The sequence below is a fragment of the Equus quagga genome, chromosome 4 (assembly GCF_021613505.1).
Source record: "Equus quagga isolate Etosha38 chromosome 4, UCLA_HA_Equagga_1.0, whole genome shotgun sequence".
Classification (NCBI taxonomy): domain Eukaryota; kingdom Metazoa; phylum Chordata; class Mammalia; order Perissodactyla; family Equidae; genus Equus; species Equus quagga.
Genome location: NC_060270.1, coordinates 36,748,467 through 36,765,749, shown reverse-complemented (window position 1 = coordinate 36,765,749; position 17,283 = coordinate 36,748,467). Strand labels below are relative to the sequence as shown.

The 17,283-nt window shown below is 40.6% G+C and overlaps 1 protein-coding gene across 2 annotated transcripts in view; it reads left to right on the top strand.

Annotated features, from left to right (window-relative positions):
* Positions 1 to 17,283, top strand: part of VPS8 (VPS8 subunit of CORVET complex) — a 233,285-nt gene that overhangs the window by 202,258 nt on the left and 13,744 nt on the right. The gene's annotated exons all lie outside the window — the stretch shown is intronic.

Here is a 17,283-nt window from a genome sequence, read left to right as displayed (position 1 = left end):
CATCCTCTCTACCAGGCAGGCATCCTAGTATCAGATGAAAGCTATATAGTTTTTCTTAATAATGTGATTTCCCTCCCGATAGCTATGCCTAAAGAAAACTGGCCTGAGATACTAACATTTCAGCACATATCACCTAAGAAAGTCCTCAATAAACACTTGTGGGATAGAACTCTTGCCCCTGCCACTTCATTCCCTGACTGTAAACTTTGTGGCACAGATAGGGAGTGAGTCTTTCAGCTGAGCGATCCTCAGATGATGTCAAGAGACCCACTAAAATCCTTTTTGTTATCCAGCTGCAATAGTGCAGTCAAAACGTGGTAAACAGATTGACATTTTTGCTATGTTTTCTTTTACCATTTTTATTTCTCTGATGCTGGAAGTGTTCATGGATGTAGCTTTTCTTTCCTTGCCTTTTTTTATAGTTTCATCCAGCATTCATGTCAGCAAAGGACTATAGAACAAAAATAACAACTTGCTGGCTCCGTTGACTAACAGCAGGTTCTAGCTTCAAAGCAGTGTGCCAGAAATGGGTCCCTTTTCTCTGCCTTTAGAATCCTCTGAGACTTTTTCAAAGAAAAGAGTAAAAACAAAATATGTTCTCTGAAAAGCCCTATAACATGCTTCACATGAAAATCTCTTTCATTCTTGTCAAGACGGGAAAAGCAGGCAAGACTGAGGCAATAATGGTTGCTGCTCAGAACCGTCACACCGTAACAGGAGGAGCTGGAAAGGGCGTAAGTCATTTAGTCTCACTCAGTAAACAAATGAAGACATTGGAATCCACGGGGAAATTTTTTTTCCTAAGCTCTCAAATGTTAGCTATGGGACACACTTCTAAGTAGAGGTTATAAACATGTGCTTTGGATTCAGCTAGACTTTGGTTCACAGATTGACTCTTCTACTTATTTACCTGAGTAACCTTGAATGAGTCAGCCTCTCTGTTTCCTCCTCTGTAAAATGATGATGCTACCTCTCAGAATTCTCCTGAGGATTAAATGAGATGCTATTTAAGTGTCCAGCACTGTGTTTGACACTTATTAAGTACCCAGTAAATTACTGACACATAGCAAGTACTCAGTTGTTATTGAAACTAGTATTAAAACACAAATCTCCCAGCTCCTAACCAGATGTCGTTTCACTTTATTATGCTACTCGTAGATTATTGTCCATTCAGCAAGGATTTCTTTATACTGAGCTAAGAAATGGACTACAAAGGTGAAAAATACAATCCTTGTTCTCAAGGGCCTCAGCATTTAGTGGGAAAGGTAGACAGGTAAACTGACAATTACCATACAACTTGATACATGCCATGGAAGGTGCACAAGGTATCCTGCAAGAGCATAGAGGAGAGGCCCTGTTTTGAAATGACTAAGCTAATTTAGTACGACTCTTGTATTCCTTGTGGTAGAGTCCAGTGAAGAAGTTTGAGAAATGGTTAGCTGCTCCCCTACAGCCTCATTACTAGATTATAATGAAAGCAAATCCTGCCATCCTTACAGACACTTATTAAGTAAATATTCATTTAGAAATAGGTTCATGCTGGGGCCGACCCAGTGGCATAGTGGTTAAGTTTGTGCGCTCCGCTTCAGTGGCCGAGGCTTCAGAGGTTCAGATCCCAGGCACAGACCTGCACACGGCTCATCAAGCCATGCTGTGACAGTGTCCCACATGCAAAAATAATGGAGGAAGATTGGCACAGATGTTAGCTCAGGGCCAAACTTCTGCAGTAACAACAACAACAAAAAATAGGTTCATGCAACTTATTTTTTAAACTTTGTAATGTCCCAGCTCTCTGTCATTTTAGGTGTCTGACCACTATCAGAGATGTAGCAATGTTGCAGAAGCAGGATTCTGCTACTCTGGTAATCAGCATTCCTTTTTTGAGTTCTCATAGCACCCTGAGCTAGTCCCTACCAACATACTTACCTGGCTGTGTTGAAATTCCCTCTTTTCTTATATATACCCTCCATCAGACTATATGCCTCATGAGGGCAGGAACCACATCAGTGTTGTTTACTGCTGTATCCCTAAGTGTAGAACAAAGTAATAACTCAGCTGTTGTGTGAAAGAGAAATATATGAGATTCCACAGGACTTCCTAGTTCTTTATGGGAAGTGAGAGGGAAAAAGTTGTTTCTGGCCTAGATAACTAAAGAACGAACAAATGAAACATCTTTGCTGTCCCAGGCTTGTATTCCCAGCATGGTCAGTTCCTTACTGTTGGAGCTATATCAGCAATACTCTGAGTGAGATCATTGTGAAACTCAGCACCTGGTTCTTACTTCCCTTGGGCGTGTATTTTTGTGTATATACGTATGTGTGCATAGATAAGTACATCTACGTATAAATTCTGGTTATCATCCTGGAGCAACAGTGTCTCTTCCCAAAGTCACATTGACAGATGGAAGCACCAGCAGTGTCTGTTGAACAGAGTGACTGCCAAAGTGACATGTGTAAGAAACACAAAGGAGCAGTAACGTTTTGATTTGAGCCAAAGATTCTCTGTTGACCAATAACTGAAGAAAGTGTTTGGTGACTTTACTGTCACTGTTGGCCCTGCCAAGAGGTGGATTCAAGTGCTGAGGAAACAGGAGCCATGTTCTGTAGGGCCGCCTAACTTGGGTAGGTGTCTTATGTAGGAGTCACTCTTCCACTCTGTTGCCACATGTCAGAATCTGGCAGACTCCGTGAACATGTATACGTAACATCCTTTTGCAACACAAGCATTTTGCATTTTAGACATTCTTTTAGAAAGCTCTGGATTAGAAATATCATATACATGGTATATAAAATTTTTATATAATGTTTTGTCTTATGTTTATAAAATTTCTTATTGGGCTTTGACTGATAACTTAAAAATAAAATTGGAAGATACACATACTTCCCTAGGACTTTTGTAGTGTTTGATCATGGATGACCAGAAATTTGAAAATTAGGAGGCATTTCCCTTAGATAAAGATTGCCATAAAGGTTCATTGCAATAAACTCCATGGAATAGATCCAAATGGGAGGTGTTGACAGTGTTTGATGTGGATTAAAGGAGTTTAGAGAGTTAGTTGAAGGCAGCATCAAAAATCACTCAGCTATGATGCATCTCTTCTTAACTACTAGAGAAACGCCACCCAGGAATTTGTGTAGCGGAGTTGGGACTGCTACATGAATAATAACCAGAAAAGGCAGTTTGGTTTTCTCTCTTGATCACAAAGAGTGATCACTCTTTGAGGCCTCCCCTGTTTTAGATGAGCTTTCTCTGCTCGTGTGTTTGCAGAAGCCTGAGGGGCCGGGTGCTCTGGCTGAAGAGTATCCTCAGGCTGGTGGAACCCACTGGAAGAGTCTACAGTTGATATTCTCCTCAGAGTGACCTCTTCCAGTTAGGGGCAGGGTACTGGGAATAGCAGGGAGGAAGGCTTTTCTGATAGTTCTGGGTAAATTCAGTAAATATTCAACAGGCCTCCAAGGTGCCAGGCGTTGGAGGGACAAAGCTCAGTGCAATATAGTTGATGATCTCAACACATTTACAAGTCAGCTTAGTGGTGACTGAACTGATGGATTTAATAGCCAAGGCTCCTGGAAATTGGTTCCCCGTTTCTCAAATATTCAAGTGCATTGTAAGAATTTGGAGCTGATGTTTTTTGTCCAAGTGTTCTGGTGAGGTAAAATTTTTACAGCCATTCCCAGTCTTGCCACTCATATCAAGAATGTACATGACTCTACTTGCTCATTATTTTTATTGAATCACAGGGAGGAGGTTTGTTTTTTAGGTTTTTTTATTTTTAAGAGAAAAAGCCTTACAGAGCGACTGTTTCCATAACAACAGGAAAAGCTGGCTGCACTGTCTCAGCTGACCGGGCCCAAGAATGGCTGGTTGGTAGTTTCACAGAAGTGAAGGGAAACATGAAAAGAAAACACTGAGATAGATGCAGCATGTTCTAGCCGTCATCTCTGACGATGGCTGAAATAAAGATTCATTTGCCTTTTTATGTCATACTTTTAACTCTTTCCTGCAAAAATGCAAGTCTTCATGAACAACGTGATAGCCCTTGATGCATGTATTCTGTCTCTTTCCTTAGAGCATTTGTCTTAGTAGGACTTATATCTAAATGTGACTTCTGGGCCTCTACTGATGAAAAAAAAAAAAGGGAACAGAGGACACTTCTTGGTCTTTGCTTTGCACAGGTTGCGTGGAAGACCTCCACAGGCCAGGTGCCTTTTTATGCTGATGTGAGGAAGCTGGGCTGCAGTGTCTTCAGACATCTGGAGGCTGCCGATTTGGAAGGAAGCATAAGCATTCTTTGTAGTTCAGAGGACAGAAGTGGTACCTGTGGGTAGCTGCTAGGTAGAAGGAGATGCCGGCTTGACATGAGAATTTACTAACAGTGGGACACGTCACCTTGTGTATAGTGCCTTGCCCATTACCAGAGGTGTTTGATCGGTGGCAGGATGTCTGTCAGTCAGAGCTGCTGCAGAGGGATTCCTGCCATGCGTGAGAGGTTGGACTGGTTCATTTTTAGATCCTGTGGAGTGTGAAGATCTTCAATGTCTACAATTGTACTAAACTCAAAAAGTGGCATGTTCATGGATGTGGTGAATGCTTTTAGTTAGACCTTAACATCCAGCCTGAACTAATAGAGCATGTTGTCTATCAAAGAAAAACAAATTTGGCTTGGGTAAGGAGAGAAGTCATTCAAAGAATTATTGCAATAAGGGGAGTGGGCTATTGCCGTGGAGAGAATGCTCCCACCATAAGATCTGCAAGGGTGTCAAAGATCAGGCAGAAAGGAAATTTCTTTATAGGGGCAGGTAAACAGGCCTAGAAAAAACCAAATGTGGGGGAGTAGACGGCAGAATCAGACAGTTGATCAGGAAGTGTCTTTCCTTTCGGTCAGCCAGTTTTTAGGAGGCTTCATTAAGGAGGGGTTGTATGCTGGCTCAGGCTGAGGGTGGGTCAGAGTTTGGGGAAAGGAGAAAATCTTAACTAAAGTTTGGTCATCAATTAACAAGAATTTTGTTCCAATCAATCAATGAGGACAAACAGCTCAGCTAATCTTTTATGAGGCAAAGAGTGGGGATTTGGTAGGTCTGTGTCTGGCCTTGTCATAGGTAGATATGGGGGCTAGGTGAGTCTTCCTGAGTCTTATGGGGATGGGTGGTTCTTTGCAGTAAGCTGTTTACCAGAACAGGATAGGGGGATTTCTTTAACTGTAGCTGTTTTCCAGGAGCTCAGGGCTCAGGTAAAGTTTAACATGGTCATGGGTCTGACTGTAGCTGCCAAGTTCATTCTTTATTCCTCTCCATGATTATGACCTGAAGTTGTGACCTGGGCTCTTCTGAAACCTGCTTATTAGTCCTCAGGTAGAGGGAGAGCATGTCAGCAAGAAACAGTTACTCAGAGGGACAGCAGGTACCATTTGTTTGTGGTGCTCACCCTTCTCGCCAACCCAGTTTCCCCTGTTATTAACATCTTGCATTTCTGTGGCACATTTATTATGATTGATGAGCCAACATTGATACATTATTATTAACTGAAGTCCACAGGTTACATTATTGTTCACTTTTTGTAGTATTGTACATTCTGTGGGTGCTGACAAATGTATAATGAAATGTATCCACCATTACAGTATCATGTAGAATAGTTTCACTAGCCCGGAAGTTCCATGCTCCACCTATTCATCCTTCTGGCAACTGCTGATCTTTTTACTGTCTGCATAGTTTTGCCTTTTCTCAGAATGTCATGTAGTTGGACAGTATGTCCAACTTTTCGGATTGGCTTCTTTCACTTAGTAAAATGCATTTAAGGTTCTTCCATGTCTTCTTATAGCTTGATAGCTCATTTCTTTTTAGCGCTGAATAATATTTTATTGTCTGGATGTACTACAGTTTGTTTATCCATTCACCTGCTGAAGGACATCTTGATTGCTTCCAAGTTCTAGCAGTTATCAATAAAGCTGCTATAAACATTTGTGTGCAAGTTTTTGTATGGACATAAGTTTTCAGCTCATTTGGCTAAATACCAAGGAGCATGACTGCTGGATTGTATGGTAAGAGTACGTTTAGTTTTGTAAGAAACTACCAAACTATCTTCCTATTGTGGCTGTGCTATTTTGTGTTTCCACCAGCAGTGGATGAGAGTTCCTGTTTTTCTACATCCTTGCGAGCAATTTTTGTTGTCAGTGCTTTGGATTTTAGCCATCCTAATAGGTGTGTATTGGTGTCTTGTAAAAATTTGCAATTCCTTAATGACATATGATGTTCACTATTTTTTCATATGCTTATTCGCCATATGTATTTCTTCTCTAGTAAGGTCTTTGATGATTTTTTCACTAGTTTTTTGAGGGTTTTTTTACTGGTGCTCTAAGGTTTACCATATGCATCTTAAGTTTTCCAGATCAGCTCCTGATTTAAACTAGCTTAATTCCAGTTATATATGGAAATGTTATTCCTGTATAGCTCTATTGTCTTTCCCCCTTTTTATGGTATTGTTATACATAGGACATCTATTAATGTTACAAACCCAGCAACACATTGTTATAATTATTACTTTACCATCTGTAGTCATTTCCTTAGCCCAATAAAGCTTTGCTCCCACCCACTTCCTTTGTGCAAATATATTATACATATATTACATTTTTATGTCTTATGGCCAACATTACATTATATACATATTATTTTATACAGTTGCTTTTTTAAATCAGTTATGAGAAGAAGAGAAAAAATCTATGCATTTTGCTATATAATTACATAATTACCTTTACCAGTTCTGTTTTTTGTGTGTAGGTTTGAATTACCTTCTAGAATCATTTGCTTTTCATTAGTGACTCTGTGAACAGTGACTGATGAATTTCCATTAGTATTTCTTGTAAGGTGCTGGCAACAGCTTCTCTCAGTTTTTGTTTATTTGGAAAAGTTATTTCATCCTCATTTTGAAAGATATCTTTGCTGGTTATAGCATTATTGGCTGACCATTTTTTCTTTGAACACTGAATATGGTTAGCCCACTGCGTTCTGGCCTCTATTGTTTCTGCTGAGCAGTCAGATGTTAATCTTACTGGGGTCCTCTTGTAAGTGACTAGTCATTTTTCTCTTGCTGCTTTCAAGATTGTCTCTGTGTCTTTGACTTTCAGCATTTTTACTATGATGTGTTTGCAGTGATGTGGATCTCTTTGCACTTATCCTCCTTGGAGTTTGTTGAGCTTCCCAGTTGGGTGGGTTATAATTTTTGGTTAGAAACCAGACATCTTAGGTAACACATTGTGGAAATTCTTGATCCCACATTCTTGGGGCTTGTTACTGTTATTTGCTTGTTTATTTTTTAGTGACTGCTGGGTTATTTTGGTGAAGTCTCTTCACCTCCCACCCCCATATACACACACTGTTAAAACTCTGATACTGCTCCTCAGGGAGGCACAGCCTTGGGTATGCCCTGGGATGGCAGTGGTATTGATAGGGCTCTCTTTCTCTTTTTCCTTGACCACATCCAGCTCTTAAACTCCTACTGACTGCTCTGTTGTTTTCAGCAATGCCCTGGGGCATAAATTCCTCTACAAACTAACCCAGTCAAATTGTGGCTACTTTGAAGGAATAGTTTGTGAAGTCTGTTTTTGATATTGGTTTTGACCTCCTCACCAGGGCTCCTCCCAGCTTTTGTTTTCCTAGGTTCTCTTCTACAAAGTGGCTAGCCTACAGTTTAGGTTGTATCTTCACTAAATCCATGAATCTCCTCCCACTTGCCTTTCTTCACACAACCTCCGCTTTTCTTAAGAACACACTTAGGTTTGAACTTCTCCACACTCAGTTGCAGATGAAGTCAGTTCCTTTTGGAAGAGATTAGGAGCTGTCTGTTTTACTACCTGCTTCTCCACCAAGGAAAAATCTCTGAACCAGGGCTCTGTTGCAGGGGGTAGGGACAATGGCAGCTTTTCTATGAATGACACCCCTGCTCTAGGACTTGAATGCTTGTTGGAAGGGGGAACAGCGTGGGTTCCTCTTGGCTTGCATTTCCTGGTATGGAGCCATTGCCTCACAAGCCAGGGTAAGGGTGATCAGGGACCCAGTATTTTTCCATGCCTGAGACCCAAGGTAGAATCTCCATTCCACAAATGGAGTCAGAAGAGAGCTCCCACCACCTCTTGACTGCACTTACCTAGGACGTAGCCTCAGCAACATGTAGCTGAAGGCAGGATGAGAAATGCTGAAGTCCTGTTCCTACTGGGAAGAAAGTCCTCTAGCTGGGAGCTTGGGGGAGAGGAGCTGGGTGTTCTTGACTACAGCAGTCTGAAGTGGAGTCTCTACCTCACTGGCTGGGAGGGTGGGGACGGGAGCAGTCTTGGTTCAGATACCACAGACTCACCTTTCTTAATGAATTTACATAGATTTTTTTAATAGTTACTTCTTCATTTGCTGTTTGTCCTTAGGTCCATTTCTAAGGTCTTTAAATGATTGGATTTTTAAAATAATTTTCACCAGTTTCCCTGGGGAACAGGTCAGCAGAGCTCCTCATGCTGTCATGCTAGAAGTCAACCTCCTTCCTCATCCATTTCTAACAAACAGTACCAAGCCCCCTGCCTCTGCTTGAAAACCACCTCCTGAGGCAGGATGTTCCATCTTTGAAAGCTGTGCCTCAGATAGTTCTTCCGTATGCTGGGTGACACCTCGCTTCCCATTGATCCTAGTCCTTCCTCTGGAAGCCATCAAAAAGATGTCTAATCCCTCTTTCATATAGCAGCCTTTCCAGTCCTTAACGTAGGTGAAATCCTGAATCCCCAGCCCCTGGTCTTCTCTTGTCCAGGCAGAACATCCACAGTTCCTTTCCTCATTCACCTCCACCCTGTCATACCACATCTCTTCAACTGCCGCCATTGTACTTCAGGGGAGGTCAATTTAGAGCTGAATGAGATCATCACTTTCCTTATTGTAGGTGCTGTTTCTGTAAATGGAACCAAAAGCGCATTAACTTTTTTAACAGCCATTTTGTGTAGTTGATTCACTGAACATGTTGATAGCAAACTCCTGATTCTGTTTACACATGCTACTGATCCCATCCTGTGTAAATACTATTGGTTTCTACAGCCAAATGAAGGGCTTTTCTTATATTGTTTCAGTTTATAACCTTTGGGAATCATGTTTTCCATCCAGTGCATTGGCCTCTTTTATCTTTATCTAAGTCATTGATAAGATATTTGTATAGAACAAAGCCAGGGACAGAGCCCTGCAGTTCATCATCAGAGACCTAGGTAGCATTATTTAATTAGTCACCATACCATGGCAATTGAGAGTTAATGGGTGTGATTTTTCTGTTTCTTAATATGACACCCCTTCATGAACAGTTGACAAGATTGTTTTCACTGAGTAGAGTCAGATGGTGTGAGTCTCTCACTGTGGGGCTGTATGTGAGACCACGTCAGAGCCAGTGGTTGTTCTTTGTGCCTTCTTTGTACCCTCTCCGTATATGAAAGTGAACTCCCCTATCAAGACAAGTGATGCCATCATGTCTACCATCTCCTTGGAATTTTGGATCCTACTTCAGTTTAGAGTATTGATCGAGTTACAAATGGGCCTTCCCCCTCCAACAGTGTTTCTTGATGAAGCTTTTAGGCACTTCCTACAACACATGGCAGGGATCTTTTTTCTCTTCTGCGTGTGTGACAGAGCAGCTAACAGCCTATTATTTTGCATTAAAACAACTCAATAGGCCATACTTAATTGCACTCTGCTGAATTATCACTGATCTGTAAAGGTTATAGAATCCAAAAAGCAGAGCTTTGCAGAGTTTGAGCTGCTCTAATGTATGGTGGTGTTCTTGAGTGGCTGATATACTGTTACTGCAGAGTATAGCCTTCTATCTGGACCACTATCCCTAATCAGATAATGTGTCATCCCTGAGAGCTCACACTCCTTTCTTAGAATATCAGGCATGGGACTGAGTGTGTTCAGGAAACAGTGAGAAGTCTTCTTTAGTTAAAGCAGAAGGACAGGAGGAGACGATGAAGATGAAGTGTGGGCTGGTGCTTAGTGCAGTCTCTTCTGTCTGACAAGTCACTGTCTTGCGACTTTTGTGTTTGTTGTTTCTGCACAAATCCAGGGGGCATTCTAGTTGGAATTTACATTGGTTCTATCAGGACATGAATAAGTTTTAGCCCCCTGGTTTGTAGTGAAGTATCTACTAATAGTGGATATTATTCCAGATACAGCATGTCCTTAAAGGAGAGACACCACTCTACATGGTTAAGTCACTTAACTTTTTCATATATTGTCTGAGTCAGTTAAGGCTACCTTTTTATGGTATAACTGGGGCAGTTCATATCTGTCTTTGGCAACCTCACAGCAATGTGTAAGAGAAAAGGAAGTTGTGCAGAAATTTCTTTGCAGTCTTTGGAAGGAAGAAATGATCTAATTCCAATGACCTCTCTGCATTTTACTTTTACCTTTGAGAAGCTTTCTGCCACAATGCCAACCATCTCCTTCTCTACTCTTCCCATTTACTTGAGTAGTGTTGTCATTCCCCAGTCAGTATGTACCTCTGCTTCCAAAAGTCTCTTCACTGACCCCACTGCCTCTATCTTCTCGGGCTCCAGTCCATCGTCCTCCACTTCTTCTAGTGCTTACAAAACTTCACTTGCTCCCTGTGGCTAACAGAGTTAAGTCTAAATGGGTTTAGATTGACAGTCTAGGCTTTTGATGCATCACTAGCCCACATTTCCTACTCATCTTCTCTTCCTTTCCTTCTTCTTTAACCAAAGGAAATTTCTCACTGTTTCCGAAACATAACCAATCCCATGTCCATGTATCTGCTCTTCCCTTCCTTTCCATAACCTGTATGTCCTTCCTTCCCTGCCCTCCTAAGTGATAGCTTGTTTTTAGCCTACAGTTCAAATTCTGCTTCATTCATTAAAAAAATATTTCTTGGGCACCTACCATGCACCAGGCGTGGGTCTAAGTGTAAGGGATCCTGCAGGGAACACAACCAAGACTCTCCCTTCACAGAGCTCACATTCTGCTGGCAGGGGTAGATATCAGACGAAGATATGCTATATCAGATGAGGGAGATAAAAAGGGAGATTGCTGTTTTATGTGGAGTCGTCATGGAAGGTTGGTAGGTAACATTTTCTAGCTAAAAAAAAGGTGAAGGTGCAATCCATGTGAGCGTGAGGGAAAAGAGCATTCCAGGCAGAGGGAACAGCAAACCCAGAGGTCTTGAAGCAGGAGAATGCCTGGCGCGTCCCAGAAACAATAAGGAGGCCACTGTGCATGGGCTTGCAGCTTCGTAGGTGTGTGGTGAGCACTTTTGGAGTGTCTCTTCCTTCTAGTTTTCTTGTTCACTGAGAAAATAGAAGTAAATGGAATCCATTGAGAATATGGAGGAGGTGAGAAATGTTGGAGGTTTGAAGAGAGGTGAAGGTATGAAATAAACATCTAGCATAGTGGTTGAGTGAAGAGACTAGGGAAATATCAGGGGGCCTGCTTGCAGTTCATAACTCAGATGTCTTTGAACTCATCACCTCTTCCTCTGAATTCTTGTAGCAGTTATTTCCATACTTCATTTGGCACTTGGCATATACTTCTGTTACGGTTTTTGGTGTCTGGCCTAACTTTCTAACTTGTTTGTTGTTGTTTTTAGTTGTGTTCTAGTCCACCTGGCTCCTCAGCTTCTTTGAGGCAACTTTCAATATGCACACAACAGAAAAGGACAAAAATAAGTAATTGAGGGCATCAGAAAAAAATGAAAATATACCTGAGTAGAATTCAGTAATAGCGTAAAAGCATTTGGGGAGAAGGAATCTTGAATAAAAACTTTTTTTTTATCTTTACTATCTAAAACAGGACAGTTTATTGAAATTGGATATTTAAATCATTACTGTAATAATTACAGTGAAACCTACATTTGCGTTGCCTCAATTTTTCTCCCACACATTCACCTTGATTCCCAGGAGAAAAAAGTTTTGTATGTTACCAGTATATCAGTTCCTTACACTTTACACTATCATGTCGGCAGTATTTGGTAAGGACTGTAGTGGTAGCCATGAAACTTGCTGAGAAGAGCATGCGGGGCCTGTGTGCTTTGAGTAAACGCCTGGCATGGTTGTCTCAGACACAGTATTCCTGCGCAGGCACCACAGGACCCAGGGACCTCCTGAGCCAAAGTGCAAGTTCATTCCACAAAGCAACCTGTAAGGATTTTCCCCCTTGAGAAGCTCTTATTGATTGTCACACTTGTAAAATGTCCATGATGATTACAGTACGTATTTTTTCTTTTAGCTCATTAAAAATGCTATTCCACTGTCTTATGGTTTGCACTGTTTTTAATAAGTCATCAATAGTAATTCTTATCATTGTTTTCCTGTGTCATGGATGCTGTGGCGCCCTCTTCTCCCATCTTTCAGGAGAGCGAGAAGCACTCCTTGCCTCAGCTGCTGGGAGTTGTAGCCACTGGTAACTTTTAGTTCATCTTTCTCCAGGAATTGTCCTTAGCTAAAAAGACCTATCTTGCCAACAGTGACAGCCTCTTCCTGAGAGCAACCTGCATCTAATGACTAGCCATTGAAGGATTATAAAGGCCAGAACAGGGGCTGGCCCAGTGGTGTAGCAGTTGAGTTCACAACGCTCCACTTGAGCAGCCCAGGGTTCGCTGGTTCGGATCCTGGGCACGGGCCTACACACCGCTTACCAAGCCATGCTGTGGCAGGCATCCCACATATAAAGTAGAGGAAGATGGGCACGGGTGTTAGCTCAGGGCCAGTCTTCCTCAGCAAAAAGAGGAGGATTCCTAGAGGGTGTTAGCTCAGGGCTAATAAGGGCCTGAACACCTTGAAGAACAATTCTTCAGGGCCATCTTAGCTCTAGAGCTTTCCTTGGGATCACTTGGGGCCTTTGTTGTGGTTGCATCATGGTTGAACCCCCTCTGCCCAGTTCTGCTTCCTTTACTGCCCCATAGGTTTCCATTCCAAACATCCACCAATAACCTCCGGCAGACAGATCTCCATCTCAGTCTTTCTTCCAGGGAACCCAACTGGTAACACCTGTATATAATATGTCTTTTTTTCCCTTTGGCTGCTTTCAAGTTTTTCTCTCTGTCTTTGGTTTCCAGCAGTGATATGCCTGGGTGTAGCTTTCTTTGTGTTTCTTTTTTGGAAAGTTCAGTAAGCTTCTTGGATCTGGATGTTTATGATTTTCATCAAATTTGGGAAACTCGTGGCCATTATTTCTTGAAATATATTTTCTGCCCCAATCTCTCTTCTTTTGGGCCTCTAATTACATGTACAGTAGACAGTTTAAAGTTGTTCCACAGGTGACTGAGGCCTTTTTTATTATTTCTACCTTATTTTTCTCTGTGCCTCAATTTGAATAGTTTCTATTGTCCTGTCTTCAAATTCACTATTTTCTTCTGTAATATCAAATCTTCTGTGAATTTTTCATATCCAATATTATACTTGTCAGTACTCAATTTCCATTTAGTTATTTTTGTCTTCCTTCTACTTAGGGTTAATTTGCTTTTCTTTTTCTAGCTTCTTAAGCTGGGAACTTAGATCACTAATGTTAAGCCATTCTTCTTACCTAATATAAAAATTTTAACTATAAATTTCTGTCTAAGCACTACCTTAGTTGGATCCCACAAATTTTTTTTTTTTAAAGATTTTTATTTTTTCCTTTTTCTCCCCAATGCCCCCCAGTACATAGTTGTATATTCTTCGTTGTGGGTCCTTCTAGTTGTGGCATGTGGGATGCTGCCTCAGCATGGTTTGATGAGCAGTACCATGTCCGCGCCCAGGATTCGAACCAACGAAACACTGGGCCGCCTGCAGCAGAGCGCGCGAACTTAACCACTCGGCCACGGGGCCAGTCCCTGGATCCCACAAATTTTGATAATACTGTATTTTCATTATCATCCACCTTGAAATATTTTCTAATTTACCTTGTGATTTCTTCTTTCACTTATTGATTATTTAGCAGTATATTATTTTAATTGCCAAATATTTGAGCCTTCTCTAGATATCTTACTGTTAAGGATCTCTAATTTAATTCTTTTCTGGTCAGAGAGCATACCCTGTAAGATATAAATCTTTGGAAAGTCATTGAGACTTGTTTACAGGCAAGCATACAGTCTATTAAATGAACATTGTTTGTGCACCTGAAAAAAATATAATCCACAGTTGTTGGGTATAATTCCTGTAAATGTCAGTTAAGTGAATGCAGCTGTTAGTGTTATTCAGCATTTCCGTATGCGTACTGGGTTTTTTTTTTTGGTCTAGTTATCTTATTAACTACTAAGAGAGAATGTTCAAAATCTCCAGCTGTGATGTTGGTTGTCTTTCTCCTTTAGTCAGTCATTCCTGGGTGTGTTTTGAAGCTCTACAAGTAGGTGCATATACATTTATTATTGTTATATATTCCTGGTGTATTAATCCTTTTATCATTATGAAATGTTTCTCTACTAATATCCTTGTATCAAAGTATATTACCTATTCATGTAGCCATTCAAGCTTTCTTATGATCAGTGTTTTTGTTATATATCTTTTTTCTATCCTTTACCTGTCAATTTATTTTTGTCTTCGCATTTAAAGTGCATCTCTTGAAAACAGTGTATAATTGAGTCTTGTTCTTTTAATCCCGTCTGAAATTCTTTGTCTTCCAACTGAAGAGTTTAATATTTACTTGGATTCTTCTATTGCTTTTTTTAGCTATATCTTTTTGCTTTTTTTTTTTTTAGGGATTACAGAATACATCTTTACCTTATTGCCATCTGATTAGAGTTAATATTTTACTACTTGAAATGTAGGAAATTTGCAGTGCCCTAGGTTTATTTACTAACCTCCCATCATTTAGTTCTTTTTATAGTTTCTGTTTCTCTACTGGGGTTCCTTTATTTATTCAATTGTTGAGTTCATCCTTTCCCTTAAATCCTTAAATGTATTTATAAAATAGATGTTTTAAGTTCCTTGTTTGCTAATCCAGTGTCTCTGTCATCTCTGAATCTGTTTCTGTCAATTGCTTTTCTGGTTATAAGTCACATTTTTCTACTCCACGTGTCTAGAAACTTTTGATTGTATGCTGGATGCTATATTGTTGAACATCTGGATTTTGTCTTCTTTGGACTTTTGAATTTTCTTCTGGCAGGTTATTAATTTACTGTTAAATCAGCTACATATTTTTGAGGCTTATTTTTAAGCATTGTTTGGGCAAGTCTAAAATATTCCTGCTCCTAATACATGGCTTTTTAGTGGTCTCATTGAGTACCCAGGGTATTTATCAAAGTCTTTCCCCTCTAGCTGGTTAATATTCCCATGTCTTGCAGTGCTCTGCAACCTCCAGAGTCTCCATTTATCTCACAGCTCCTGGCACCTGTTCCCTGCCAGGTCTCTGGAGCCTTGCCTGCATATGTGCATCTGAGTATTAACCCAAACCTTAAGGGGATCCCTATATGCATTCCTAGAGCTCCTTCTCAGCTCACCTTCCTCCTCTTCACATTCTTCCCACTGTCCAGGCCCAAACTCCTGTCTCTAATTCCACAGCTCAGTAAGACTGCCATGCTCCACTTGAGCTATCCCTGCCTGTGCCACAGTCCAGAAAGTGCCTCCAGGTAGAATTCCAGAGAGATCACAAGATGTATTTTATGTGTTTTCCTTCTATCAGGGATCACAGTCCTTCTCTGCGTTTTGTTCAAAGTTTGAAATGCTATATACGTTTTGGCTGATTTAATATTTACTTTGATGGGAGAGCTAGTCTAGTCCAGTACCATTACTTTATAATGGCAAGATTTGAAAGTCTCTAGTTTTCCTTTTTTTTTTTTAGGCATCATGAACAATAGCTTAATATATTAATTTCACTCAATTTCCATCTTCTTATTTCACTTCCTGCCCTCCACCTCCCAACACCAAGTTCTATAAAGAGAAATGATCTGAAAGCTTTTCTCTCTTCTAGACAGCAAATTGGTGTAACCAGAGTCCAACCACAATGCACCATGCTCTTTTTCCTTTGGTTTGTAATTACATTGTTAAGTTGCATTGGGTTTTGCTAATTTCAGAGTTAAACCTGCTTTTCCAGTTGATTCTATATTCCTCTTGTTATCAGGTAATCATTTTTAGGTCTCTTTAGTTAAGATGAGCAGGAATACTGGAACTGAAAATGTTTCAGCAGTTGTGGCTGTGATAGGCAATCATTAAGGACCCTGCCCTCAGAGGGGCGCTTTGTTATAATTGCTACCCCACAGCAGCGTCTATCAAGATAATTGTTTGACTTTCTTCTTAAGTAGGCAACAATCAGTTAGACAATCAAAGGGTAGCAAGCCTTAATTACATATATGAAGTGAATGCTGTCTCTGTTTTGACTTTTTTTTAATAAGGCCAATGATAAAACAAAGGGGGATTTCTCACTAGCAATACAAAAATGCCACCTCTCTCAGAAGCTTTTTTTGTGGCTCTACTTCCCATCATAATAAAACTTTCTGGATTTTTTTAGATCTTCCTTTGCTGATAAAAAGAAAAAGCAAGAATGGAATGACTACAATATACCACGTAGCAAGAATCCTCAGTGCCCTCAGGAAGGAGAGGTTGGGGGTCGCAGCCTAGTTGTCATCCATCTCATTTCCCAGTACTCATTTTTAATTGCTATTTATAATGATCCTAGTCTACATCCCAACATCTCTGGATAATGCCTCCATTACATTGGGGGTGGCAACATCCAGCAATTAATTTTAATCTGTTTGGGAGTTTGAGCCTCCTATACCCATGAGTCAGTCACACTACGATGACCAACCCTTTGTAATAATAATAATCACTGTCAAGATAATAGGCAGATTTCAATGAATTTGACCAAGGAACTACATTAGTTATTTAAAGTTCAAACTACATTCTGCAGTTGCTTAATCAGTTTTTAAAAATCCTCTTTTTTAGGTATAATGAGATCATGAGTCTATTCTCCCCAGGTTGTTGCCTTTCAAAGCAGGTTAGGCAAGGAGTAGCTGAGCACGGCCAGGCAGAGTTTACAGGTATCAGAGACTTTAAGCCAATTTGGGGACATTTCTTTTTGGAAGAGCAAAATGGATGGACAAACCCAAGAAGAAAAAATAGTGTTCCTTTGTATAGTGACACAGCATTATGTGGCACTAACCTTATAGATGATCCCACCAGGGGTCCTGGTAGGGTACTCAGGCAGATGCACTATCAGCCTCCCAGCATGTGGAGCAGCTCAGATTGTCCGTGGGAAGGAGGTCCGTAATACCTATACGTTCATAGCACTCAGATTGTCCATGGGAAGGAGGTCCATAATAACTATACGTTCATAGCAGCTCAGA